We start from the raw sequence: 22166 nt of genomic DNA, 5'->3' as shown, positions 1-22166 counted from the left end.
TCCTTCGTCATAAAGTTGAGCCTTGACTTGAATATCCTTCGTCGTGAAGTTGAAATCCAAGTATTTTATGTTGCGTGTGGACATGATTCCCTTCGCCGTGAAGTTGAAACCGTAGATGACCCCTTTATTGTGAAGTTTGGCTTCGAGTTAGATATCATCCGTCGTGAAGTTGAAATCTACTCTCGAGCAAATTGTGTCGCTTTGAGTTCAATATCCTTCGCCGCGAAGTTGAAATTGACTCTAGCTAAAACCTGAAAAAGTTATGCATATATGTGATGCTATGGATGCAATGCTCTTAGTTGTGCCTAAAATGCATATGCAACATATGTTATATTGGGGCTCTAGAGAGAAATCTCGATCTCCGGTTGCTTGTCTAGAATCTTGATTCTTGAATCTTCAAGTTCTGATCCCTGATATTGAATTTTTCAAAAGTTCAAATATGATGTGCACATTCTATTTTTGATTTGCGAAATGCTTCTCAATCATCTCAAGTATATGTCTGAGCTGAGTGTAACGGTTCAGATGATGCTTCAAGAGAAGTTGTCTCGAAAGAGATAGAATTCGTTTCAAGGGAAACGATCTTAAAGATATTTGTTGTTTTATGAAAACAGTCTCAAGGGAAACAAAATTTTGTTTTAAGGGAAATAAATTTGAAGATTTTGTGTTTCAAGAGAAACTGTCTCAAGGGAGACAAAATTTGTTTTAGGGGAAATAAATTCAAAGATTTTGTTTCAAGGGAAACTGTCTCAAGAGAAACAAAATTTGTTTCAAGAGAAACTGTCTCAAGAGAGACAAAACTTAGTTCCAAAAGAAACTGTCTCAAGGGAGATGAAATTTGTTTCAAATAAAACATATTCAAATAATTTGTTTCAAGGGAAACTGTCTCAAAAGAGACAAAATTTGTTTCAAGGGAAACTGTCTCAAGAGAGACGACATTTATTTCAAGGGAAATGTTTTCAATGTTTATGTTTCAAGAGAAACTGTTTCCAGGGAGATAATATTTTGTTTCAAGGGAAACTATCTCAAGATAGACAAAATTCGTTTCAAGGGAAATGTTTTCAATGTTTATGTTTCAAGTCTCAAGGGAGACAATATTTTGTTTCAAGTGAAACTATTTCAAGCGAGATAAAATCTTCTTCTTAAAAACAGTCTTGAGTGAAATGAAATGCCTTCTTTCGAGTGAAACAGTCTCAAATGAGACAAAGTCTGTTTTAAGAAAAACAATCTCAAGTGAGATAATCATCTGCATTAAATGAGAATGTCTCAAGCGAGACAAAATTTATATTGGAAATGTTGAATATGAAGATGAATGTCGATCTTTCAATCTATCAAGTTGGTTGAAGTGTGACTTCTTGCTGCTAAGTTAAGCAACCACCATCGATTTTTACAAACTCTTTTGAATCAAGTATTTTTCGCCTTGAAGTTGAAACTTGACTCTAAAGCTGCAAAACTTATGTATGTGAAAAAAATGATAAATATGATGCTCTAAAATGTATGCATAATGAATGAGTTCTTGTTTTATTCCTTGGACAGAATCTCATTTTTTGCATGTTGGTTCCTACATGTGGAGGAAAAGCCTTCGGAAGATCTGATCGTTCGCATTAGGATTTTGAATCCCCGAAGATTTCCTAATATTCAATGTTGAATCTCCAAAAATGCCCCAACATTAAAAATGCCCCTATTGTTCCTCATTTCTTGCTTCAACATTAATTCTAAGCATGAGATTACTGTTTGAGAGCCACATGTCATTTACCAAGATCCACTCTAGAGAGATTGTCTTGTTTGAAAAAATGTTTCTCTTTTATTTTCAAAGTTATGAAAATATCAATTAAAAGAGTTTCGAAAAATGTTTAATCAGAAGTTTTGAAAATATTACCCCTTTCACGGTTTTACAATTGAGACGAATCATAAAACTAGAGTTCATTGGATATCAAATAATTAATTACAATGTTAATCCTTCAATAAATTATAGTTGTTTGACACGTGCCAATATCAAAGATATTTTTGGGAAATGGTTAAGTAAGGAAAGGATAAAAAGTCTCAGGTTATTGTGTTTGGTCAAAGGTTTAGCATTTTTTGTTTATTTGATGCTCAAAGGTTTGATGGGGTATCTTGTATGCTCCTCTACTAGAAGTGTTCTCTGACTCCCAACTTTTATGGTTATGCTCGGATTGTGCGATGCATTATCAAGGAATTTGTGCGATCGCCTCAGCTGCCCAATTTTCGTATTCGAGCTGCCTTTTCAGGTTTTCAACTCGAATCATCCTTTGGTTTCAAGATGTCATTCGTAATTTACGTCTTGAACCCCCCTTTGTTATTTTTCTCTATCATGCATTAATTACACTATTTTTTGCAAATAAAGATTAATCCTGATGGGCGGGATGAAATCTGAAGATAGTCTCTTCTGTTCAGAACTTCATGTATGATTAGAAGGGATTTTTAAGGCATGTAACATAAGTCATGGTTTATGGTTATGAAAGAAAGGGATAAAGGGCCCAAATAAGTGTTTAAGGGTGATTGAACCAAGGATCAATTCATTATGATGTCTTCAATCATATATTGCTCAATTTGAATCTGCTCGTATATGTATCTCTCTTGATGCTCTATGATCTTTGAGTGGAGTGATTCAGAAATGATTGTGCTTGATCAATCTCATTTGATGCTCTATGATCTTCGAGTGAAGTGGTTCAGTGATTCAGAAATGATTGTGTTTGATCAATCTCATAGTTTGAATCTCGATGCGTCGTTTGAATCGAGAGAACCTTATTTTCTTTTTTCTTCAATATCCTTTGTTTTTTCACTTTTTATTTTCTCTTTGCTTTTTTTTTTCTTTTTTTTCTCTCTTTTTTCTGATTGAATCTTCTCACTTGGCATTTGGTTCACCTTTCGGTATCTCATCTGAATCAATGTTTTCACTCATGCAAGCAGATTTTCTCCACCTTGCCCCCCAGTGTGGAGGGTGATCCTTAGTTAGGGTTGAATCAGAAGAAAAATAATGTAGGCTCAAAAGGGGACACAAGGGATATATATTTTCTCCTGTTATGAATGGGTAAAGAAAGAAAGTCGTTCATCATTTCATACATAGAAGCTTTCACAGAAGAGGTATCCCATGGGGATAGATTTTCATGATTAATTTTATTCACATGAAAATAGTATAATTAATGCATGATAGAATTATTTCAAATGAATTCTTCTTTCTGCTTCTTTCCCTCAACATGTCTCAATGTTCATGCTCCCTGCGAGATGCCCTAAGTTGTGTCTTAGAAGAATGCTCATGTTCAAATGAACAACTCAATGCCTTGGGTTTTGATGGCATAAAAATATTAATTTTGAGTCTAAAAAGACAATGGTGTGACTTTATCGACTCAAAGAAAGGTACGGTATGAAAAAGTTTCAAAGAGGTGGTAATGTCAAAACTTGGTCTTTTTGGTAATGACCATGAGTTATTTTGGGTAAAGAATCAAGGTATTTTATTTTGGGGTTTGAGACAGGATAAGAAAGGTCTAACCTTGTCATGTGTCAAAAATCCATAATTCTTGAAGAATTAAAAGAATCCTTAATTCATTTAATATTCGAAGAACTAAAGATTAAAATTTGTTCAATTGTTCCACCTTAGAAAGTAGCATAAATTCAATCATTTAAAAGATTAAGAAAAATATCAAAGACGTGTTCAAACAAAACAATCCTCTATGTGCAAATGGTATATGCAATTCCCCCTTCTTCGGCTGCCCATGCCCCTGAATCCATCAGGTTTTGGATATTGCGCTTCAGCGCCTTATAGTTCTCAGAGGAATATTTGGAGCATCCTATGTGGCAACTGCAAACAGCTTCAACATTGTAGCCCTCAGGATATGTGGACTCTTTTCTCAGATCATCTTGGCAAGCTTAGTCATACAACCAGCTGATCGAGCTCATTCGTTATGATTTCAGTTTTTTCTTTTGATGTTAAAATCTTGCTTCCATGTGGTTAAAACCACTTCATCGAATTCTCCATGAAGAAATTTCATGTTTATGAAAATGCTTAAAAATGAAATGTAGATGCAAAATGCAAAAATACATGAAATGTTCGAGGCATTGATCCAAAAACATGTCTGTTATTGTAAATAACCTTTATTGGGACAAAAGTGTTTTATCTTTTAAGAGACAATAAACATATTTAAAGGTACATCCGGACTAAATCCTCTAGACCCGGAACAGGTTGACTAGTCATTTACCTTCGTCTTTCACCGGTTGAATAACCTGTTGAACCACTCCGGCCTCTTTGGATGAACCGTGAAAATTTTGAGTTGTTTTTTGTACTGGTTCCCAAAAAGTGTCGAATAACTGCATCTCTGGCTTTCATCCTTTGTTGAATCGGAAATTCCATTGAAATCCTCCATCAAAGGGATTATTCTAAGTTCATTTGCTTGTTTCTTGAATTTGTCGACAGTGACTTGCCATCTTGTTCTTGTTGTCTTTGAATGGACTCTCGAGGTCATTAACCTTTTTCTCATCTTGCCCCTGTCACCTTTGTCAACCCATTTTTGAAAAGTTGACTTTTGATGTACTTGATTGTGGGCACCATATCTTCTTGATCGAATGTGACACATAGTTGTCTTGCAAATTGTCCTCTTTTTCTTTCTGAGTCTTTTCTGACCATAGCCGGCCCCCTGCGTTTTTCATCTCTTGTATTACAACCCCTTTGTCCATTAATGCAAATTATTTATGTTTTAACAAACATGTGTTTGGTGGATCAATACCTCTTTTAAATGATGCAAATGATGAAAACAAAATAAAAGAGAACAAAAATGAAAAAGGTTAGTGAGGTAAAAAAACAATCATGAAAATAAAAGTCCTACCCCACATGATATCTACCCCACATGCTTATTATTCCTACCCGGACATGATCTCTATCCCGCAAGTTGATTTTGAACAAGTCCTAACCGCATAAATTTCTATTTCATATGCTTTGAATAGAAAGTAAAGCAGGAAATAATTCCGGCATCCTAGGGTTTGAAATGAGATTTTGGGGTGGGTTTTAACTCCTTCAAAGTCTCCCAGTTTAGGTTCTAAAAAAATGGGACCCGAGTTCCCCTTGCCGGTGCCCCCTTGGGCTTACTAGACCCTTAGTCCTAAGCCCATTACAAGCTTATGTGGACTAAGTTAAACTCGAGAGAAAACATTCTCTTATGCCCGCACGGTGAATAAATTCACACGAAGACGTCGCTTTCACCCCCACTTAAAAGGGTTCGGAGCTCGAGTATAGAGCTAAAGATGGAAACTTTTTCAAAAATATGAAATCATTGAAAAAAGGCCAGTACAACTATTTACTTGAAAAAAAATATTCAAAGATAAATAATGTAATCAAATAAATAAATTAAAATTTAAACTTGTAATTTTCGCTAAAAAAAAGACAACCGAAAATTAATTTCGGCCTGACTTACTTACATGTCCCCAGCAGAGTCGCCAAGCTGTCGTAACCGTCTTTCGGTTGGGCCCCGGAATTGGGCTTCGACTTGAAAAATGTGGATTGGAGTCACCACCGACCACTTTAAAACGAATTTAGGTGGGTTGGACACCATCTTACCTATCTACGTTTTTACCATAAATGTGTCGGGTTCGGGAGTCGGTTACGGTCAAGGAAGGATTAGCACCCTTGAACCGTCTTTTCGGTACCAATTAATTTGCCGGCTGTCTTAAATTAAGAAAATTGTAATTTAAAATTAAAAGGTAAAAATACGATCACAATTACTTACTTTAGATAGTTTTAAAGGTGTGGCCTTAAGAAAGTCAAAAAACCATGTTAAATAAAAAAGTAAGAAATAAATAAAGTAATTAAATTAAAATGAAGAAAAAAATTAAATAAAAGATAAGATAAAGAAAACAAAGATAAAATAGTAAGTAAAATAAATATAAAAAATAAATATAAATAAAAAATATATAAATAAAACAAATAAATAAAATAATAATAAAAAAGTAAAAATAATGTATATATAAAATAAAAAATAGTAAATAAATAAATATATATATATATATAAATTAATAAAACTGATAATAAAAAAATATATATATATATATATATATATAATCTAAAAAATATAAAAATATATACTAAAGTAAAAAAAAGAAAATGCATAAAACGTAAAAAAATATTACATGAAAAAAAAGAAAAAAAATAACAAAATAAATAAAATAAGTAACAAGGGAAGTGTGCGTATAAATAAAGTTAAATAAATAAAATAATAATAATTAAAATGTAAATGTAAGAGATCGAATCAAAAGTAAAAAAGATACTACCTTTTATTTCCTTTTCGAATCGTTTACAATAGCTTTGCCTTTGTATTTTTTCGTGCTTTCCTCTGTATCTTGTATGTAAATCGTGTCTTACAAATAGGGGGGATTACATGTATTTATAGTGAAAAAAACTAACTATTTTTAGAATCCTATTAACAATAGAATCCTAATGAAACTAGACTCCTTACTTGGTTGTTGCACGTTTGTTGGTGTGGTTGTTGCTTTAAAAGATATGGTGGTGGAAGAGTCATCTTAGGAGATGAACTCTTGCTAGTTCTATCTTTTAAGAAAATGAGTGTCTACAATATATTTGAATAGTACGAGGTGATTGTAAGATAATCTTATTTCAGATTTTTTTAGTCTATGATAACTTACACATAACCTGAAGAGTGAAGACGTAGTTGATCCAACTCGAAAACTCTAGAGATAACAAAATCCGTTTTACCATTGAGGTTACTCAATAAGTTTGAACAATATTTTTTATATATATTTTTGTATATGATTTATTATATTTTGAAGTATCATAATTGTTTGATCTATAACATATCCAACTATTAGCTGCCAAAAGAATATTTGGAAATTGGTCCCTTCCCCTTTCCAGCATTGTCCTATTGTTTCTATATGTTAATGATGAGGCATTATGATTATATATGTGGGCTCTAAACTCACAAATTATTATTATTATTCCCCACATTTTTTTCTTTGATTTTTTACGCTTGAAAGTTTTCATGTTCTCCAAATAAGGCAAAAAAAAAAAAAAAAAAAAACAAGTTGTGCTTTTTGCAATGTCTTATAAAAGCTTTGGTTTTTTTACCTGTTTTCTTCAACCTTCCATCCATTTACATTTATGTGCTCGTCAGTTTTTCCTACTGCCATTGGTAGAGTCCAAGCTATTAATAAAAACTCCATGTGGAGTCAAACTTTTGATTCCATTTAAATCACTTTGGTTACGTTACTTTTTTTATGTCTAATATAAAATAAATATTCCACAAAAATATAATTAATATTTTTATAAATATAAATACTAGGTTTATTGATCCCCTAATCATAGTCGTATATTATAAATACATATTATGAGAGCAATCTTCTTAATTTAAAATGCTCCATTTACAAATCATAATCTAATTCTTGGATGATATTTATTTCAATGAATATATTAAATTTCTTTACATGAGACAAAATAATAAATGATAATTATATGAGACTTGAAGGTTAAATTATTAAAATAATATGTTTTATACTTTATTTATCAAAATAGCACTAAACACTCATTTTGTTGCTTAGGACGAAGGTGTCTTTTGAAAGGTTCTTCCTCAAGTAAACACATTTACTTACATGGCAAGTTATAGACTTTTTTTTTTCAATACTGATGTCACCCTGAGTTTACCATGTAAGTAAAGATGTTTCCACTACTACATTAATACGCATTCGTCCTATGTGACATAAATGGATGCTATTCTGAGAATTTTTTTGAATCTGTGCTATTATGAGAATTAAAAAAACGTGTTGAGTACTATTTAAAAAAATATTAAAATGATATTATTTTAATAATTTAGCCGGTTTTGAATCTAAGCTAATGATTACTTTTTTATTTTGATATTTTATTAATTTTAAATTTATTGTGGAAAATTATACTACACATGATATGGTTTTTTTTTAAATTATATTTTTAAAACTTTGGATAAAGTAGTTTATAAATATATATATTTTTAAAAAGTAATTAATTAAAATATTTAAAATAATAATTGAAAAGTTTGATTGCATTGATTTTTAACATTTAACTTTCTTTAAACGTGTCTGATATTATACTATACATAATAGGTTATTTTTAACCTATTATTTAGGGGTAACATTGGTCCAAGTGTTGTAAATTATTTCTTATTTTTATGAATAGTTGATGTTTTAGGTAATATGTCTTTATTACTTGGGGAAATTATGTTTAGGAATCAGATTCTTAAAATTTAATATTATCTAACAAGTTTAATAATGTTATATTATATTGTTTAATTCATTTAACATATAATGATCTTCATATTCAAAGCCTTAAGATAAGCTCATAATTTGGGGGCTACAGAGGTTTTAACCAATATTCAAAACTCATTCTTAGCATTTTCATGACTTTAGATTTATTTTAATACTTATTAAATACTACTATTAACGATAGATACATTGGTTTCAACGAAAGATAAATGATTATCAAGCATAATTAAATATTATATATTAAAATTTCTATAAAAATTAAATAACTTATTAAAGACACCTTTATTTAAGAAAAATAAACTAAAGAGATTATTCAATAAAAATATAGAAACATTTTTTGATATTACACTATTACTAATGATAGATATTCTAATTTCAACGAAAAATAATTATTTATCAAATAAAATTAAGATAATCAATATTCAATAGAATAAAAGATTAAATAATTAATTAAATACACCTTTATTATTATTATTATTATTATTATTATGTCAAAATTAGCTCATGAAGTTTAATAAAATGATCATTTTGACATCTATTTTTAAGAGTATTTTGACTCCAAAGTTTTATTTTGTCTATAACATTTGATCAAATAGTCATTTAATCCTTATTCTTTTTTCTGGAGCGCTTTGACCATCATTGTTTCATTCTAGCCATATTTTGAAGCATTAGTTGTTTGTTAACTAACGGTTTCATCCATGGATGAACTTTTTTATCTCAAAATGAAACGTTGTGATTAAAATGTTTTGAAAATGATCCTTTTGAATTAGGTAAATTAAATTTGGGGCTATGGAACGAGATGTGCTAGGTAGGAATAGTGATGGATCAAAGTTTTGGAGTAGAAATTATGTGATTGCTATTGCATGGACCGCAACATCTATTACGTTACAATTTACGATGAGACAATCTTAAATAACGAAATGGCAGCTTTGGTTGGTTACTTGCTTTGATTCAGGCGGTCCTGATTACTAATTGAGACATCTCACGCCCTTGTCGGTAGCGCACGTGATCATTTTTTTTCCTTTTAAATAATTCCATAGAAACGCAGACGATAAAAATAATATTGTTTCTATTATATTTTTAAACTCAGCTTTCAAGTTTCAATCCCACCAAACTAAAAAGTAGATCACAAATACGACCATATCTGTAAAAGAATATGATAAATCTTTGAATTTATATTTAGTGAGTTGAAATAGACTGAAGCAGAATTTTATGTTTAGAGGTGTGTAACACCCTAATTTTAATTTTAATTTTAATTTTAATTTTAATTTATTTAACTATTTTTGGGACTAGTTTGTAAGATTTTCAAAATTTTAAGACAGTTTTCGAAATTTCTAAAAGTCTAGGAATTTACCCTTGAATTTGACCATCGTTCCTCTGCAAAGTAAAAAAAAAAATTGGTGAGATTTGCTACCGCAGGGTCTCAAACCCACGTGCTGCGGCATTGAGAGCCATATGTCTAGAAATAATAAAAATATCATCTAAACCTTCTAAGATCGATGTTTTAATCCCCAAAGGCCCCTTTCTAGTTGAAATCAAATGGAACCCTAAAAATTAAACCCCCTAATTTCTAGCTTTTCCATTGATGTCCTTTCACCATATGAGCGTGTTCTTCGTCTGCTCGTGATCAAAACCCATCTGTTGTCTCGTCATAAGTCGTCGTCGTTTGTCGTGAATCGACATTTAAAAAGTACATCAAAAACCCACCGGGCATCATTGAGTTTCTTCTATTTTGTGCCGATCCCGAGCTCATTTGGTCTCACCACCCCCAGTACTGGACTCCCCAGTGTCGTCCGACCAAAACCCAACCGATTTGGTTCATAACCGTTGCACTGTGGGTAAGCTTCCAATCGTTTTTCCTTGCGATTTAAAGTGTTATTTGTTGACTGTTGATAAAATGTTGGCAAGTGGGGAAGCCTCGAGCAATCGGATAGCCACGACTGCAGCTACTATCGTCGCAAGCGCTGCCACGCACCGTCTTGACACGTGGGCTTCGTCTCCAACTGTTGAATCTTCTAGAACCAGTCTAGTTGGATAGGATCAGACTGAACTGGTCTTATTTGATTGAATCTATCTGTTCTTAAATTGGATCAAGCGAGTCAACTCGCATTGAGTCAATTTGAACATGTATTGTTGATTTTGATCGAACCGTTAACTTTGACCATAGTTTACTTTAACTAAAGTTGACTTTTACCAAAAATTCAAGGTCATATTTATTTTTCGACGTTCTGAGTCCGAATTTACGATCAGTTTGCTAAATTCTAACCTAAAAGTTCCTAAATTGAGTGTTGAACCCTGAACATGCATGTATATAATTATTTTAGTTAAACACATTTAATTTAAGGACAATGACTGATTTATGGTATTGATTATTGAAGGTAGTCGAGACTCTCCCGATCGCTCTTCAGCTTGACCAAGCTCCTCTCGATCCATTCGATCGCGTGAGCTCGTGATTACCCTATAATTTTATAAACCCTATAAATATTCAGATTTAAATATTATTTCGATAGTAACCCGAATTTGTTGTGTTTTAGGTTCGAGCATTATTGTAGAGCGTAGCGAGGCCCATGCTTAGTAGACCTCCTAGACTGATTCATTTTTAGGTGGGTTTCTTATATGCTATATACTAATTTAAATATCTGTTTTAAATTCTCATGTGCATATAACTATTTTATCTGATCTAGAATATGATTGACTGATCTGATTTGACTACTGAATAATTTATATACTTAAAGTCTGATTATGTTTTAATGATTTTCTGAATTCCTAAATTTTTTTTAATGATTTTAAATTCTTAATTGTCCGATACATACTCTTTGGTTGTTGTTTTCACTGAAAAATAGCTATGTCTAATTTATGATTTATTAATTTTACTAGGACTATCTGAAATTGTTTTAATGGGGTACTTCTGGGATGTGATATGCAGTTTTGCAGGTTTAGCCCCGATCAGGCTGGTAATACCTTATGGACCTAAGGCAACCCTTGGGTGGGCAGCTAGGTCTAAGGCACTCCATTAGAGTGGTTTCTTTGCTTTGTGCATTAGGTAAATCCTTATGGACTTGATGGAACTTCCTCAGGTGGCTCCTATGCTTCGGCTAGGGTATATTTAAGAGAATGCAGGGTATGTGAGTCCGATAGAATGTGCGTACTAAGCACCAACAGTGCTATCATCAAAATCAGAATATGCACTCCAAGTGGAATCATATCATTTGTACTAACTGTGTGATACATAATGTACACGATTGTACCAGATTAGAATCAGAATTACTCAAATTCATGGCATACCAAGTGTACCTATGATTCTCAATGCAACATACAATGATCTTTCAGATCATATCATCTTTATTTAAAAATCAATATTTGCAAACCAGAATCATTTCGAACTCATTATTATAAAAATCACTACTTAGACAGTTCATACCCTAAAATCATTAAAAAAATTATATAAGCATTATGGGAATATTCCATAAACATAATTAAATCATACCTTTAAAAAAAATATCATACGAGGTTGATTTATCGTAAGTCTTCCTCAATCAGAATAATTAAATAAATAAACAACACTCACATTTGCCTAATTATCGAACCTTTTCTATGATATATTTTTACTCGCGTTCTTTTTCTTTCCTTTTTGAATCACTATTGCAAGATTTGTCGTAATATGTACGACATCACATACCTAACACCACATTCAAACTATATGTTAGTATTATACTAACATAATCTTAACTCAAAAATATAAAATTCTATAAAATAAAAATCGATACTCAATCGATATAAAAATTAAATCACTACTCCATAATATCTTCAACCTTTCCAAAGTAACTATTCAATTTCATAAATATTCATTTTCATCATCAACCTTTCAATTTTCATAGACTTTCCATTTACGTCACTATTTATGAATTCTTCTTAGAATTCACATAAACTTTTCCATTTTGTTCAAAATGATCATTCATCAAATTCATTTATCTCAAATCAAATGCTAAAATTTCCAGCGTTATAATTTCATACTCAACTAGTTCCTTCACATTTGCAAACTTACAATTAAGTCCTTAAATTCCATGACCATTCGAATTCTACTATGGAATTTCACCAGATTTGCACTTTTGTCCCAAATCAATATTCTAACTTAAAATTTAGCATTCAATAATTAAATACTAAGATTGAATACCCATAGTTGCACAAGTTCTCATCAATTTCTCATAATTTTCAAAACTTGCAAACTGGCCCTTTCACTATCTCAAGGTTCCAAATTGATTCAATTCAATCTCCAAAGTATGTAGAACACATCTAATATCAATTTTATACCATAGGAAAATTTTCAACAATTTTCCTAATATTTTTCCCTTTGGCCGAATTTTCCAAAGTAACTAGGGTAAACTTTTCATTCAATTTCAAGCATGAATTCAACTTCTTAACATCAAATTCATGTTATTATAATCTTCATAACATCAAATCCGATCAAAATTCAACCAATATGCACAAACCCTAGCATGGACGAAAATCATATATGCCTTTACACTTGATTTTAATCATCACTCATGCTTTAGAATTAATCTACAAATTAATAACATAAAAATTATCCATCAACTCTTCAAAATCAAACATGTTCTTTAACCACTGAATTCATGAAACTCATCAACTAAGCATGATTTCCATGCAAAATGTATACCAAATGATAGAGAATTTCAAAAGGGTTAATTCTCTATCTAATAGCTTAATCCAAAAAATCAATTATGTAGCTTTAAAAATCAAAATAAAATCCTCACATTGTGTGGCTATGGAGTTACGGCCAAATGAAGAAGATAAGCTGAAAATATTATTTCTCTTGATTATTCTAGTATTATTTCATCATACACTTGGCTTAAAACCAGTTTAATTGAATTTAAAATTCAATTAATAAGAATTTTCAAATTTACCATTAATGAACCTTGATAATTACAACTTGTCATTGGATTATCTTCCATTTTAATATTCCATAGTCAAAGATGTACTAAATTGAAGTTAACTTCCTACTTTAGCCATGTAATTTTCAAAAATCGCAATGAACTTCAATTCCACTGATCCACATTAAATTTCATTATTCCAAAATATGGAAATAATATCTCCAACCCTTATATGTTATCCTCCAAATTTTTGTAAAATTTTGGTTCAATTTGATTACCCGATTTCTTACCGAAATTGACTACTTTATAGCTTTTAACATAAACCCCAAATCAAAATTCTAATTCCCACAAAAACATTAAATTCGTAACAAACTATCCATTTTCCAACCAAAATATATAACTTTTAAAAATTACATTTTTGGTCCTTGAACTTTTACAAAGTTTATATTTTACCACTAAACTTTCAAAACTTATATTTTGGTTACTAGCCAAAATTTGGGCTATTACACATATGACAAACGTCAAAAAAGCTTCAAGAGGCTAAAAGAAGTGTTGACTTAGGGACCAGTGTTAACTCAATCAGAGTCAGGCAAGAACTTTACCGTGTTTAGAAATGCTTCATTGAATAGCTTCGTTTTGTGGTGATGCAAGTGGGTTGAGTGGTTGCTTATGCATCCAGACAATTTAAACCATATGAGCACAACTACCTCACATATGACTTGGAGCTAGAAGTCATAGTTTTCACCATGAATATTTAAAGCCACTACTTATTCGGAGAAAAGTGTTGCATCTTTACCGATCATAAGAGATTGAAATACTAGATCACAAAAAGGAACTAAATTTGAGGCAACGTCATTGAGTGGAATTGCTCAAGGATTGTGATTGTACAATTTACCAAACTGTAAAACAAGTAAAGACTAGGGTAACCAGTTCAAATATCATACAAGTTAGGCACCAGAATCATAAATAAACCAACATCATTATTCAGAACTAAAATAATAAAGAAATATTAAAATTTGAGGATTAAACTATAAGCCAAGCAAAAGTAACGACCATAAGCGAAAACATCAAGCAAGCTAGGTACTGGAATCGTAATTTAACAACCATCAATATCCAAATGAAAATTATTAAAAAAGGATACTCAACATAAAATAAGCATAAAAATAACATAACCAGTGTAAAGGGACTAAAACGAAACGTGGATAAAATTTAAAGTTCGAATTGTAAAAAATAGAAATTCATTTCAATGACCAAAATGCAAAGTTTACAAAATTAGAAGGACCCGGGGAGGGGTTTACCCACACGCTAAAACGCTCACTCTCCCTCCCAAAATGGTGTCATTCAGAATGGGGTATATATACCCATAATGTGGCCGAAAATAGCCCCACCTTCCTCATTTTTCATTTTCAATCTCTCTATTAAGGGAGAGAAAATAACTTTCCTCTGCCTTCTCTCTACTTTTCTTCGCCGGTGGGAGGCCGACAACCTCCGGCCACCGCTCACTGGAGCCCTCCGTCGCCGCCCACGGCGGCCGAAGATCTAAAAAACTACCCAAAATAATGTTGGCCTTCCCTAAACTCGAATCCGACCACCCCTTGCCCTAGATCCCCTTCCCTTGTCCTAGATCTAAAGGATTCAAAGGGTTACCTTCAAAAAAGGCATCACTTTCCGGTGATGTTTAGATCTTTTGGCGAAACTGGCAATGGTAAGTTCATTCTTCTCTCTTCCTCTTTCTTTCTTTCCCTTTTTTTTCTTTTTGAAATGAACTCTCTATTTTTCTCTTTGTTGTGTTCTCACTGGATTCCTTGTTATTGATGATCTCCTCTTCGATGTGTTGAGGGTTGTTGTTATATAGAGAGTCTTTATTTTGACTTTGCTTTTATTGCATGAAAATGGGAAAATACCTTCTGACTCTTGTTTTTTTTTGTTTTATCGATGCTTCTTTCGGCTTTGGGGTATGATCGAGGAGAGTGTTTCAATGGGGACAATGTCCTGTCCTGAATAGTGGTGATGTAAGAAAAGGTTGGGGTAAATATTTTTTACCCCAAGGCTATCTCCGTCCGCCTCGAGGCAACTGGCGACGAAATCGATGGTGGTAATCCTCGGGCAGTGGGGAATCACGAGCGCGTACAACTTACGCTGGGAGCGTGTGGCAGCGGTGGGTTGGCGCGTGGTGACAGACGACTTTATGTCAAAACCCTAATATGGGTTATTTTGAGCCGTTGAATCAGATCTGATACAACAGTTGAAATGGGGTGGCAGCTAGAGAATAGTTTGAAACCCTAGTTTGCATTGTGGACTTGCCTTGGACCTGCTAAATGGGTTGTGACGTTGGATTGCTTGTAAAATTTTGTTTTTGGACCTGTAATAATTAACTTAATTAATTAATAATATTAATATTAATAATAATCATAATAATATTATTATAATAATAATAAATTATAACCCAGACAAAAACGGGTGTCTATAGTAGTCATTTGGTTAGATTACCCTAAAAACAGTAAAACTTGAAATAACTAAATATCCAATCCTACAAAGAAAACCAGTATCTGTATGTATCTATATCTGATCCACATGAAACCTTTGAGTATGTGTAAACAGAGAGAAAAAACCCAGAAGCTCAATGCCCTCTATGTTTGGTATGTTGTTGTCGTCTTTCATCTGGTTTTTAGTAGTAACCCATACAATCTCTGTCGAGGCAGTATCTTCTTATGAGTTATGACTGTTCCTCATTTGATGAAACATCTTCTCATGTGTCCAAAGTTTATGGGACAAATCCAGGTAACAGTGAAAAGCTACAGCCTTGCGTGTACAATAAACAAATCACATATCCATTTCCTGTATCTCCAGGTCTCAAGTTAATTCGCCTTCATTTCAATCCATTCTCATATTCAGGCTTTAATATTTCCAAAGCATTGTTCTCTGTCAGTGCTGCTCACTTCACTCTTCTGAAAACATCCACTGCTTCGTACTGTAAATGCCTGACTGATGATTGTTAGAACGTGACGGAGTTCTGTATCGACGTCGACGACCAGGTGCTAAATGTAACATTCACCCCGTCACCGGATGTTGTTGATGCATATGCATTTGTGAAAAAGATCGAGGTTGTCTCCATGCCTTCGAATCTTTACATCCAAGAAGTCGTTTCGCTGCCATTGATTGGACAACCTTCTCGGTATTATATCAAGAACTTGACAGCTCTCGAGATGATGTACCAACTGAACATAGGTGGAGATTTGATCCTGAGCAAGGAGATACCAGCATGTTTCACAAATGGGTGCCCCATGCAAGTTTTTTGACAACTGATAAAAGTAATAGGGAATTATATCCTTCAGATGAATATCGAGACTGGCTGGCAACGACTATCCTTTCTTTGGATATTCAAATCAAGACAAGTTCGACGATGTCGGCATATGTTGCTCCAGAGAAAGTTTATGCTTCCTCAAGGACAGTTGCTTATGATGCAAGTAATAAAAATGGAATTACATGGTTCCTGCCAGTCGACTCTGGTTTCTATTACCTTGTTAGACTCCATTTTTGTGAGATCTCAAATGAGATTAAGGGCACTGGTCAAAGACTTTTCCATGTCTATATTAAGGATCAAACTGCTGATGATCCGACAGATATATTTCTATGGTCTCATGGAGTTGGTGTTCCGATTTATAGAGATTACATCGTATACTTTGCCGAACATGCCAGGGAACAAATCTGTCAGTTTCAATACAAAACAGAAATGGTTCAATCGAGACATCCATGCCAACGATCATAAACGGATTAGAAATTTTCAAGTTGTCCGATTTCAACAACAGTCTTGCAGGATCATTTTCATTTGGAATGGGAAAGTACTCGAATCCGTCTAGAAGAGATGGTGTAAATTATTTAACTGTCGTAATTTCCGGTCGAATCTTGATTAGCACTCTTGTTCTAGCTACTCTATGGCAATTAGTGGTTGCTTGTTAGAGAAGGCAGAGAAAAATATTTTTGCGGTCCCAATCATCGGACTATTTCCGGTGCTTCTCATTTGATGAGGTAAAGTTAGCCACTAACAACTCTGCTGCTTTACTTCATGGGACTGGGGGTTATGGGAAGGTTTACAAGGGATTCATTAATGGTGGAACCGACATTGTTGCGATAAAATGAGCCAATCCACGTTCTCACCAAGGGCTAAATGAGTTCCAAACTGAAAATTTTCTTCTGTCACAGCTCCGGCTCTGTCACTTAGTCTCGTTGATCGGATGTTGCAAGGAAAAAAGGGAACTGATACTCGTGTACGACTATATTGAAAATGGAACCTTATGTGATCATCTATACAACACGAAGAAGCCTCCACTTCCATGGACGCTCGCAATCTGCATCGGTGCAGCTCGAGGGCTCCATTACTTCACTCAAGTTCAAAGCACTGCATCATACACCATGACGTGAAGAGCACCAACATACTGTTAGATCAAAATTGGGTGGCCAAGGTTTCAGATTTTGGACTATTAAAAATCGGCCCTAACATGCCAACTCGATCGAACACGCATGTCTCTACGATGGTGAAGGGCAGCTTTGGGTACTTGTATCCAGAGTATTACAAGCATCAGAAGTTAACTGAGAAATCAGATGTTAATTAAGAAATCAGATGTTTACTCCTTTGGGGTAGTGTTGTTTGAGGTATTATGTGCTAGGCCTGCTGTTCTACAAAGAACATAACACATGGAGGAAGAGTAAGAGAAGATAAATTTAGCTGAGTGGTCACTGCATTATTACCAATCAGGGAGGCTTGATGAAATTATTGATCCATATCTACAAGGAACAATAGATCCAACATGGTTGACAACATTCACAAATATTGCAAGGAAATGTTTGTGTGATAAGGGTAGTGAAAGGTCTACAATGGGTAAGGTATTGTGGAATCTGGAGGAGGTTTGGCTGCAGCAGGAGAGTGCTTGTTTACAAAACAATGGCGACGGAGGTGCAGTTGATGAATTGTCTGTGATAATATATGTTAATAGAGTGTATTTAGAGGGTGATTCAGATCTCAGTCCAGAAGTAGAGTTCTCTGAGATCATAGCTCCGATCGGCCGTTGAAAATTTCGAAGCAATAATAATCCATAAATATAGTTTTAATTGTATATTATATATAGTACCATCTTGTCATTGCTTCTTGAAACCTGATGGTTGAGCCATATAAACATCCTCAAATAAATCCTCTTCTAAGAAAGCATTGTTTATATCAAGCTGATGCACATGCCAGTGATGATGAACAACCAAAGATAACAATATTTTAATTGTCGTAGCAACTGAGTTTCCTCCTTCAAAACTCAGTAGAGCGTTCTTCAATGTCTTCTTGTTATTCCTAACTTCAAAGGCCTGGTCAATTGTGCATACCCTGGTGATGCATCCTTACGTTAACCATGGGTAGACAACAATCGATCTTGCACTCCTTTTAGTCGTTGAAATCCGGATCTTATCCGTAAGATGGATTAGTCTTCACCAACGTTCGTTCAAATGAAGACCATTGATGTGATCCAATTCAGCATCATAGTTAACCTTGCATCTCCAACCTTTCATAATAATTAAAGGGGGATTTTCTCTAACTTATTATTTCTCTATACAAATTATAATAATAGTTTACATACATTACATTTATATTTATGATGATATTATGTGATGTATGAAGTTTCTATTATAAACCACATCTTTATAAGTTTATTGCTTTTAATACTTAGCTTATATTATGCTTTCTTTTGTAGGTACATAGGCGGCCACATGATGGGAGCTAATTTATGCTAGTATTGGAGTCCAAGAACTATGGAAACATGACTAGGACAACTCCGGGATAGCTCAAGAATATTTTGGGACAAAGTTGTTAGCTACCCTCCGATCTCATAACTGACTTGAGCTGAACATTTGAGCTATCTAGACATCTCATTTCAGCTGGAGAGTTGCACCATCATCATCATCACACATAGTTCTTCAAATATGGCCTAGGTCAATTTTTGTGGAATCGTGCCTTTTCGCGAATAATTTTCATTCCAAGAGGTGCCCTTTCACAAGGAGCTATTCAAAGACTCACCTACATCTAATTCATCTATGACCAGCTCATCTTCAGCTCATACACATGGGAAGTAGCTCAAATGATGAAAGGTTACCTTACACATAATGTGACCTTTTATGACAAGTTGTTGCCCATTAAAGACCATGATATCTAGATGCACGTTGGAAGTTAATTCACGCCTAGTTGTTGCCTATCTTCATTCCATGGACGAGACCACACCACAAGCATCCTATGAACCCATGTGAGCGCCTCATGACCAGCCCACCCATGTGCCATGCTTGTGGATCAATTAGGCGCCAATATGAATGGTTGCATATCCATTTGGTAAAAGCAAGTTAACTCTTCAAAATGGCGCCAAGATGAACCATCAAGAAGACCATTCGATCAGGAGGCATATTCATTCATTGTGGCCGAATAATTAAGTCCATTCATCTACATTTGCTTAATTAAATTATGTCTTTTAATTGAAAGGAATGTACCTAGATGAATAGCCACTTATCTCTTGGCTATTTCCTTTTCATTTCCTATAAATAGACTAGGCTATTTTCATTGTAACACAACCCTTTTGATTATTATAAAACTCTTTTTTGAGAATTTATCTCTTGCAAGTTCTTTAAGAACTTTATCGAGTAAGCAAACTTTTCTAAGTTTGCAACGTCAATCCTTTCCTAGATACTTTGAGTTCCTAGTTTCCATAACTAGAGGGTTCAAATCCTATTCTATCATCCCTTACTTAAGTTTATAAAGAACATGGTTAAACTTTCTATAGTTTTTTCTTCCTCTTTAACTTATTTAAGATACTATTTCATCATTTCCATCTTCCATCACCTTCACGCCTATACCATCACCATTCCATTACCATTTCATCACCATAGAAACATCCTCCATTCATCATCAAGGAAAACGTCCATCATCATCATTGAGGGTCGAATTATCTTCCATTTGAAGGATATTTCTACATCACTTCTGCAACATACTTTGATAACATCTATATCCCTTTATTTCTTCTTCAATTCATTTCTTTCATTCATTTCTTATTCTATTTAATCATTTCTTTAATTACTTTGTGCAGAGTACTTATAAATTCAAGTGTGGCATTTGGTGTCTCTCCTAGATCGGGAAACAACAAGGCTGCCATCTTCTCCATCATTAAAGAAGCTTGGATAGCCTTACATCAAGCGATATTCAGAGCTTAGTTGGATTGACATACAAAGTTTTGCAATAAAAAGAAAAAGCAAAAACAAAAACAAAAGAAAAAACTCCTACATTAAATTTGGAGTACAAAAGGAAAAGAAAAGAATGAATGAATTCAAAGCAAAATTCCAGGAAAGAAAAGTTGAAGAAAAGTTGTAATTGATATAAAAAAGGAAGCACATTACAATCTGCGCAACATCAAACTTAAAGGAGGTATCCTTGTTGTTCCTTGTGAAGGAAGATAATAAGTGTTATAACTTGGGTTGTAAGTTATCTTCATCTTTCTCTTTACTTCATTACTTTTCTTTCATCATTACCTATTTTATCCTACCTTTACCATATCCATTTCTATACTAACCATTTCCTTTAGCCGACACACAAACAAAGAAAACTTGTTCAATCTTGAGTTAGTTCTTTAAAGGACCCAACAAGAGAGAATTGAGAGGAAAAAGGTAACATAGAGAGTGAGAACAGAAGGGGGATCCGAAAAAGCCAAGAAACATATCCCCGAGTGCAAATACGAGCGTGAGTGGAGTGAAATCTGAATTTTCTTTGGAGTGACCAAGAGAGGCTTTGTGAGCGCGCTGGTAAAGTTTTAATTTTTTTATTTTATACTAACAACGTCTTGTGATCTTCCATCTTTCCAAACATTGGAGGATGAACAGCAAAGAACAAACACATTTCACACTCGTTGCCATGTAAATGGTAAAGTGTGTCTTGTAGCTATTGACGGAGGAATTTGTACCAACATTGGAAGCATATACATGGTGAACAAATTGGGGCTTTCAACGATTAAACATTTCAGCCCATATGAATTGAAATGGTTGAACGAAGAGGAAGAGTTGAAGGTCACTGAACAAGTACTTGTGTCATTCTCAATCGGAAGGTACAAAGACGAGATTCTATTTGATGTGGTGCCTATGAGTACGATTCATTTACTATTGGGGAGGCCATGACAATTTGAGAAATAGACTGTCCATGATGGATTCACAAATCAGTACTCATTCATCCACAATGAAAGAAAAGTCACATTGACACTATTATCTCCTAGCTGAGTGAATGAAGATCAAACTCATTTGAAAATGAGCATTGAAGCAATTAAAGAGCAACTTAAAGACAATGCAATTGAAGGAGAACGTTTGGAGGAAAATTCAAATGAACAAAAGCTTTTTGAAGTTGAACAAAAGAGAGTGGATGCAAAAAACGTTGGAATTGAAAATAAGAGGAATGAATTTGGAAATAAAGAGGAGAGTGAAGAACAAATTTTATCTAATATTACTATTTCTCCTATTCTTCCTTTTTTTTGCAAGACAATTCAAGAGGCATGTATTTTCAATGAGATGATTCAAGAAACATATCTTTTGAATAACTAGTAAGTGTGACTTTTGGTAAAGACATATCCTTTGACATTCCAACAGTTATGCCACTTGAAATTCAAAAAGATGTGTCAATTGAAGTGCCACGAGTTGTGATCATTGAGGCTCCAAGTACATTACAATTATTGAAGAGAATTCAGCAACCAATGGAGTTTTCCATCATCAAGCAACCAACACCCATTAAACATCCTCCATGGTTTGCTATTTCCATTCATATTGTTAATAATTTTCATTTACTAACTTTGAATTGTTTTGCAACAACTTGTTTCACCCTTATGGTGAAATCCTACCAACCTTAAAGGCAATCATTTGGAGAGGCACGAAGATGAAAGGACGTGATCATTTAAATCAGCACCAAGGAGTCATTCAAAGAACAATTATCTTCACCAAGCGACGTGATGACTCTAACCAAGA

The 22166-nt window shown here is 33.6% G+C and overlaps 1 long non-coding RNA gene and 1 pseudogene across 1 annotated transcript; both read left to right on the top strand.

The window, feature by feature from the left end:
- The first annotated feature begins 9769 nt into the window (after window positions 1-9769).
- Window positions 9770-11509, top strand: LOC120154945. Its single transcript, XR_005518922.1, has 3 exons — window positions 9770-10091; window positions 10632-10856; window positions 11180-11509. It is a non-coding gene; the product is annotated as an uncharacterized LOC120154945 (long non-coding RNA).
- Window positions 11510-15853: 4344 nt separating this feature from the next.
- Window positions 15854-18212, top strand: LOC120154946 (annotated as a pseudogene).
- The last annotated feature ends 3954 nt before the right edge of the window (window positions 18213-22166 follow it).

The sequence above is a fragment of the Hibiscus syriacus genome, unplaced genomic scaffold, assembly GCF_006381635.1.
Source record: "Hibiscus syriacus cultivar Baekdansim isolate YM2019G1 unplaced genomic scaffold, ASM638163v2 tig00111153_pilon, whole genome shotgun sequence".
Taxonomy (NCBI): domain Eukaryota; kingdom Viridiplantae; phylum Streptophyta; class Magnoliopsida; order Malvales; family Malvaceae; genus Hibiscus; species Hibiscus syriacus.
This window is presented reverse-complemented; position numbering and strand designations above follow the sequence as displayed.